The sequence below is a fragment of the Pseudophryne corroboree genome, chromosome 4 (assembly GCF_028390025.1).
Source record: "Pseudophryne corroboree isolate aPseCor3 chromosome 4, aPseCor3.hap2, whole genome shotgun sequence".
Classification (NCBI taxonomy): domain Eukaryota; kingdom Metazoa; phylum Chordata; class Amphibia; order Anura; family Myobatrachidae; genus Pseudophryne; species Pseudophryne corroboree.
This window is the reverse complement of record NC_086447.1, coordinates 159,545,403-159,554,148: the sequence shown is the minus strand read 5'-3', so window position 1 is coordinate 159,554,148 and position 8,746 is coordinate 159,545,403.

Sequence of the window (8,746 nt, the reverse complement as noted above, 5' to 3'; positions counted from 1 at the left end):
GTGTAAAAAGGGGGACGCTGTCTGCCATAATGTGTAAAAAGGGGGACGCTGTCTGCCGTAATGTGTAAAAAGGGGACGCAGTCTGCCGTAATGTGTAAAAAGGGGATGCCTTCTGCCGTAATGTGTAAAAAGGGGACGCTGTCTACCGTAATGTGTAAAAAAGGGGACGCTGTCTGCTGTTATGTGTAAACGGGGACGCTGTCTACCGTTATGTGTAAAAGGGGACGCTGTCTGCCGTTATGTGTAAAAAGGGGACACTATGCAAAAAGATTGTTTTTTCTCTTTTGGCGCTGCAATAGGAAGCTGCAATGGAAGGTACTGTACTTAATAGATCACCAACCTATATACAATGTGAAAGAAAAAAAGGTACAATCTCACTTTCCGCTCCAATGTTCCAAAAATCCGGATTTGTCCCCGTGGCAGATGATATTCAAATCAATATGAAAAGAAAAACAGAAAACACAACATAGTGTAATACTGTAATGATTATAAATCTTTCCCAGCCGTGCAAAACGGAGAATAAAGGTGTTCGTATAGTCCCAATAGAAGTTCTGAAGTCCACCTCCTTTTGGAAAGCACCCGAATTGGTGTTCAGTAATGATGATTGTGAATTCTTACATGTATGCTTACTCGTGTAAGACGTATTCAAAGCGCATAAAGGTTTCTTTTAGCGATCCTTGAACATTCCTCACACATGCAGTTATATGACGATATCCCTCATAACAAATCAAAAGCCAAAGATAGACGCCAATTAGGACAAAGACACTCTTTTTATTTTTAGAGTATGATAAAAGGGTAAACAAATAGCCGTACCATATGGGGAAATGCAAATGGTGGTAATCAGCTGACAACAACAGACCCAGGTATCATATTATTATAGTCCCCTCTATGGATAAGCTGAATTGTGACACGCCAAAAACACCGTGTCGACGCGTTTCGACGCTATGCAGCGTCTTTTTCAAGATTCACAGTGTAAAATCACCCTGGAGTGCAGCGTGCCTTGTCTGGTCAGCTGAGAAAAGGTGCGCGCACTGCCCCTGTTTTAATAGAGGGTAGGGGCTTCGATGCCGTTTCTTGCACACAGCGCTAAAATGTCTAGTTACGGCACTGTTGCTAGGTATCCATTTCCCTGGCCCTGAGCAGGTCCCCCTCACCAGATCCTCTCCAGGGGTGAGGGGGTGGACTTGGATGGGATGGCGGGGGGGGGGGGGGGGGGGGGGGGCGGGGGTCAAAGCATTTTGTCGCACCTGGACCCACCACTCGCTAGTTCCGCCACTGGCTGTATGATTAAGCTAAGCAACACAAACAATTGGCCCATCTAGGAGTGGCACTGCAGTGTCAGACAGGAGGGCAGATATAAAAAAAGGCCCCAAACAGCACATCATGCAAAGATGAAAAAGAGGTGCAATGAGGTAGCTATATGACTAAGCTAAGCGACACAAACATTTGGCCCATCTAGGAGTGGCACTGCAGTGTCAGACAGGATGGCACTTAAAAAAACATAGTACCAAAACAGCACATCATGCCAAGAAGTAAAAGAGGGCAATGAGGTAGCTGTATGACTAAGCTAAGCGACACAAGTGTGCGGCACAAACACCTGGCCCATCTAGGGTTGGCACTGCAGTCCCACTACACTAATGGTGGATACCGGACGCATGTCTAACACCAGCATAGTTGTTATGGCCCCAGTAATCCACTTTGCAACAGGGTGTATATATATATATATATATATATATATATATATAGCATATATGGGCGGCACTCGTGAGGCTTTCAATCGACGAATAAAGAGACGAACAGCGTCTGCGTGTCAACGTTTCAGTCTATTTGACTTTTTTCAAGAGCAACTGAATAGACTGAAACGTTGACACGCAGACGCTGTTCGTCTCTTTATTCGTCGATTGAAAGCCTCACGAGTGCCGCCCATATATGCTATATACGAGGGTCCAAGTGTCTCAGGGAGGGCACCGGAGCAGCAGTGTTTGACAGCATGCGAGTGCCGACTCAATTTTGCTATATATATATATAAATATATACATATATATATATATATATATGCGGCAGTATCGCTGGAATTATATGGCAATACCAGTGGACATATCTGGCAGGATCACTGGAATTATACGGCAGGATCACTGGACTTATACGGTAGGATCACTGTATTTATACGGCAGTACCGCTGGACATATACGGCAGTATCAATGGACATATACGGCTGGATCACTAGACTTATACGCCAGTACCACTGTAATTATACGGCAGGCTCACTGGATTTATACGGCAGTACCGATGGACATATACGGCAGTTTCACTGGACATATACGGCAGTATCACTGGACTGGACTTATACGCCAGTACCACTGTAATTATATGGCAGGATCACTGAACTTATACGGTAGGATCACTGGATTTATACGGCAGTACCGCTGATCATATATGGCAGTATCAATGGACATATACGGCAGGATCACTGGACTTATACGCCAGTAACACTGGAATTATACGGCAGGATCACTGGATTTATACGGCAGTACCACTGGACATATACGGCAGTACCGCTGGACATATACGACAGTACCGCTGAACATATACGGCAGTATCACTGGACATATACGGCAGCATCACTGGACTGGATTTATACGCCAGTTCCACTGTAATTAAATGGCAGGATCACTGAACTTATACGGCAGGATCACAGGATTTATACGGCAGTATTGCTGGACATATACGACAGTATCAATGGACATATACGGCAGAATCACTGGACTTATACGCCAATACCACTGGAATTATATGGCAGGATCACTGGATTTATACGGCAGTACCGCTGGACATATACGGCAGTATCAATGGACATATACGGCAGGATCACTAGAACTATACAGCAGGATCACTGGAATTATATGGCAGGATCACTGGACTTATACAGCAGTACCGCTGCACATACACGGTAGTACGGCTGGACATATACGGCAGGATCACTGGACATATACGGCAGTACAACTGGACATATATGGCAGCACAGGGACATCACGACTGGACTGATGCAGGACAACACAGCACCACTGCAATGGACTGGACTTATACAGCAGATCTGGACATATGGCAGCAGAGGACACCACCACTGTGACTGGACTGATGCAGCACAACACCCCCCCACTGGACTGATGCAGCACAACACAGCACCACTGGACTGGACTTATACAGCAGCACTGGACATATGGCAGCAGAGGACACCACCACTGTGACTGGACTGATACAGCACAATACACCACCACTGGACTGATACAGCACAATACACCACCACTGGACTGATGCAGCACAAGACAGCAACACTGTAAGGGACTTATACAGCAGCAATGGACATATGGCAGCAGAGGATACAACCACTGTGACTGGACAGATGCAGCACAAGACACGGAGACACGTTCTCTCTCTACACTCTCCAATGCTGGAGTGAAAATGGCGGGGACGCGCGGCTCCTTATATGGAATCCAAACCCTGCGAGAATCCGACAGTGGGATGATGACGTTTTGCCTCGTTCTGGTTTCCGAGTCAGGCGGGAAAACCCGAGCCTGACTCGGATCCGGGCTCATGACATGAAGTCCGGTAGGGTTCGGTTCCCTGAGAACCGAACCCGCTCACCTCTAAGATATATACATATATATATATATATATATATATAAAACACAGAAGTATCTTTATCTCGCGCCAACTCGGGAGCGACACACTGGGAGAGGTCTTTGTTGGGAGACCTCAGAAACATACAAAGAAAAACACAGATTCCCAAGTGCGCTAGTAATGTAATGTAATTACACAATTCTTCCAGCGTTTATTTCATCAGAAAATGTGGACTGGAGGATGTTTAGATCTGGGGACCTGTAACAGACACCCCTCACCAAAAAGTCACCCAAACAAGAGGCCAACAGGCCAATTAATAAAAAGTTATTTTAATAACATATGATTAAACATATGAATTTTAGTACACAATATAAAATTATATCAATAAAACACAGCCACAACCAACATGTTTGTAAGATGGATTCTAGATACTCCCTCACCTTTTTCAAGGTGTGAGTTTGAAGGGAGTATCTTCACAAACTAGGGTGCGATTTTCTGACTGACAAACCCAACGCGTTTCGTCTTATCGACTTCATCATGGGTAACGCATATAAGAAAAAAGGCTAATTCACTCTCGATGGATTTATATGGCAGAACGTAACCTCAAATGGGAATTAGTCACAGTCTCCTTTATCAGGATTTAGTAGGTGGAGTTCCTATATTCAAGCTCCTAGCCGGAGTGGTAATTCTTTTTGGATATAAAATCTATAGAATAATAGTGTTTTTGTAAACACTGCCTTAAAACTAATTAAGCATGATTCCTTAAAGGCCTAGTTTGTGAAGATACTCCCTTCGAGCTCGCACCTTGAAAAAGGTGAGGGAGTATCTAGAATCCATCTTACAAACATGTTGGTTGTGGCTGTGTTTTATTGATATAATTTTATATTGTGTACTAAAATTCATATGTTTAATCATATGTTATTAAAATAACTTTTTATTAATTGGCCTGTTGGCCTCTTGTTTGGGTGACTTTTTGGTGAGGGGTGTCTGTTACAGGTCCCCAGATCTAAACATCCTCCAGTCCACATTTTCTGATGAAATAAACGCTGGAAGAATTGTGTAATTAGTTACATTACATTTACTAGCGCACTTGGGAATCTGTGTTTTTATATATATATATATATATATATATATATAATATGCAGAGATTTGGCAAAAAATAAACAAGGCAATACGTTACTATATATATATATATATATATATATATATATATACTGCTCAAAAAAATAAAGGGAACACTAAAATAACACATCCTAGATCTGAATGAATGAAATATTCTTATTAAATACTTTGTTCTTTACATAGTTGAATGTGCTGACAACAAAATCACACAAAAATTATCAATAGAAATCAAATTTATTAACCCATGGAGGTCTGGATTTGGAGTCACACTCAAAATTAAAGTGGAAAAACACACTACAGGCTGATCCAACTTTGATGTAATGTCCTTAAAACAAGTCAAAATGAGGCTCAGTAGTGTGTGTGGCCTCCACGTGCCTGTATGACCTCCCTACAACCCACACAAGTGGCTCAGGCAGCTCATCCAGGATGGCACATCAATGCGAGCTGTGGCAAGAAGGTTTGCTGTGTCTGTCAGCGTAGTGTCCAGAGCATGGAGGCGCTACCAGGAGACAGGCCAGTACATCAGGAGATGTGGAGGAGGCCGTAGGAGGGCAACAACCCAGCAGCAGGACCGCTACCTCCGCCTTTGTGCAAGGAGGAACAGGAGGAGCACTGCCAGAGCCCTGCAAAATGACCTCCAGCAAGCCACAAATGTGCATGTGTCTACTCAAACGATCAGAAACAGACTCCATGAGGGTGGTATGAGGGCCCGAGGTCCACAGGTGGGGGTTGTGCTTACAGCCCAACACCGTGCAGGACGTTTGGCATTTGCCAGAGAACACCAAGATTGGCAAATTCGCCACTGGCGCCCTGTGCTCTTCACAGATGAAAGCAGGTTCTCACTGAGCACGTGACAGACGTGACAGAGTCTGGAGACGCCAAGGAGAACGTTCTGCTGCCTGCAACATCCTCCAGCATGACCGGTTTGGCAGTGGGTCAGTAATGGTGTGGGGTGGCATTTCTTTGGGGGGCCGCACAGCCCTCCATGTGCTCGCCAGAGGTAGCCTGACTGCCATTAGGTACCGAGATGAGATCCTCAGACCCCTTGTGAGACCGTATGCTGGTGCGGTTGGCCCTGGGTTCCTCCTAATGCAAGACAATGCTACACCTCATGTGGCTGGAGTGTGTCAGCAGTTCCTGCAAGACGAAGGCATTGATGCTATGGACTGGCCCGCCCGTTCCCCAGACCTGAATCCAATTGAGCACATCTGGGACATCATGTCTTGCTCCATCTACCAATGCCACGTTGCACTACAGACTGTCCAGGAGTTGGTGGATGCTTTAGTCCAGATCTGGGAGGAGATCCCTCAGGAGACCATCCGCCACTTCATCAGGAGCATGCCCAGGCATTGTAGGGAGGTCATACAGGCACGTGGAGGCCACACGCTACTGAGCCTCATTTTGACTTGTTTTAAGGACATTACATCAAAGTTGGATCAGCCTGTAGTGTGTTTTTCCACCATAATTTTGTGTGACTCCAAATCCAGACCTCCATGGGTTAATAAATTTGATTTCCATTGATAATTTTTGTGTGATTTTGTTGTCAGCACATTCAACTATGTAAAGAACAAAGTATTTAATAAGAATATTTCATTCATTCAGATCTAGGATGTGTTATTTTAGTGTTCCCTTTATTTTTTTGAGCAGTGTATATGAATGTGTAAAAGTATAATTAGTAACATCCTCAGTCGGTGACAGTGCATACCTATTACAGAGGCCCTGCAGGACACTGACACCCCTTCTCTGATCAGCAGCTGCCGGGTAGCTCAGTCACAGCCATCAGAGATACCTTAATGGAGCTGAGTCGGCTGCTGCACAGTGCACACTTGGACAGCAGTTCTACACAGTGGTGGGACGGCAGCGCAGCGCTTGTTGTAATGTCACATGGCGGGATGCGATGTCCTGTCATGAAGCTGCTGCGCTGGAGAGTCAGGTACTGTGCAGCGCAAGGAGGCCTTTTGAAGCCTTCCGCTGTGCCGCCATTAGCAAAATTATTAAGCTCAGGTGTTCAACCCCGTGCAGTAAAGCGGGGGATGGGAGTTTCCTGCGGTCGCTGTAACAGGAAACAAAACTATTCCAGTGTACAGGCTGTGTACAGGCCGCCCCATCAAAATAGACCCAGAGGATCTGATCCTCTGGGCCTATTTTAATGGGGCGGCCTGGAGCTGCAGCTCCATCCGCCCCATTGTTAATCCGGCCCTGTATAAGGTGGCTGCCTAATGTCGTTTTTATTTTTGGGGTATCGCCAGTAGCCCTAATCCCCAGTTTTAATTTCTGCTCAGTTTTATAATCACTTTTATATTGCGAGATGGGTTTACCTTCTGTTATCAATGTTACTATATCAAGACTTTTGGGTACACAATATTTTGGGTCTTCCCACATCCATTTCCGTAAAGTAATTTTAGGTCACTGAAAAATGGTTATTTCTGTCAGTTATTACAGTTCATTAACCACTTAACTGATTAATATTTTTCCAGAAACTGCTCAAAAATTGTTGTTTTTGTTTGTTATTTAGAATTTAATTTAGTTAAGAACAGTTAAAAATATGTCTAATACAATTTTCTTTAAAAAACAACAACACACACATGTGTAAGTCACACATACACCAGGAATAGCCAACCTGTGGATCTCTGTTGTGAAACTACAAATCCCAGCATGCTTTGCCACAGTTTTGCTATTATGGAATGCTTTAACTGTGGCTGGGCATGCTGGGATTTGTAGTTTTCCAACAGCTGGAGAACCATGGGTTAGCCATGCCTGCATACATGATTACATACACAAACATCCATATATACACACGCATTCACTCACTCACTCTCACCTGGCTTGCAGCTGCAGCCATGTTGTAGATAGGCAACATTGTTAAGCCCGTCCCCCTCATGGTAAAATGCTACTATTCATGGGTCAATCAGGAGGGGGCGGGTCCAAAATGACATGATTTTAATGGAATCACTTTATATTGGCCCCGCTCCCTCCTGATTGACCCACAAATCAAGGCATTTTGCCGCATGGGATGGGGCTTAATAAAACAGTGCTCCCTCTCCTCATCTGTCAGGTGACTCAGAACCCCCCTGAGTGCACCACTGCAACAGGTCAATAATATACGATGACCACGTCAAGGAAAACCCAGCCTGGTGTAGACGCATCTGATGCAACCATTCCAGGCAAGTGGTTAAAGTTTTCATCCAAATCTATGCAGTGGAAGGCCCAGAACAGGCTCACTGGCTTAAAATTAATCTGGCAGAATGGGCGTCAGGATATTCTCCAGCCTCAGGAGTTCTTCCTTCAGTGCAACTGCCCAATTTTAACTGGCACTGTACTCGTGTCTTCCTCTACCCAATGATGGGCCAGCTCTTCCTCTTTCTGATGATGGTCCAGCTATTTCTCTTCCTGATGATGGTCCTGCTCTTTCTCTACCTGATGAATGTCTTCCATTGGATGGTCTGCGGTGTCCTGACCTCAGCCATGTCTCACTGATGTTATAGGATGTTCCTTCATTTCCAAGCAGCTGGGCTAATTCCCTTTGGCTCACTGTAGCTGGTAACAGTACCTACACAAATAAAATAAAAAAGGGGAAAGTAAAAACACAGGTGTGATTGTGTGTTGAGATCCGGTCACTGGTGAATCGCTGGCAGTAAATTCTAGTGAGCAGTGCACACGTATCTCTCTTGGGAGGCTCTTTCTCATGCGTCAGCAGCAGCTTCAACTCAATAAATGCCAGTGATATTGCTGTGCGCTGGGGATTTATGCCATGGAGAATTCAAATGTGGCATACAGGCGACCCCCTTTTGTGTTCTGTCCAATTAGTTATTGACTTGGGACATACACGCCCTAAATCCTTTCTTTTATATACTTTTGTTAAACAAACAATAAACAGTGTGAATCTTTACTGCTTGTGTTTTGCATGTTACTTGTAGCATAAGGTTTACACTCACGGACGTCTAAGAGACTATCACATCGAGGGTTAAAGAATAGAGGAGTAAGCCTTACAAGTGGGGGCTCG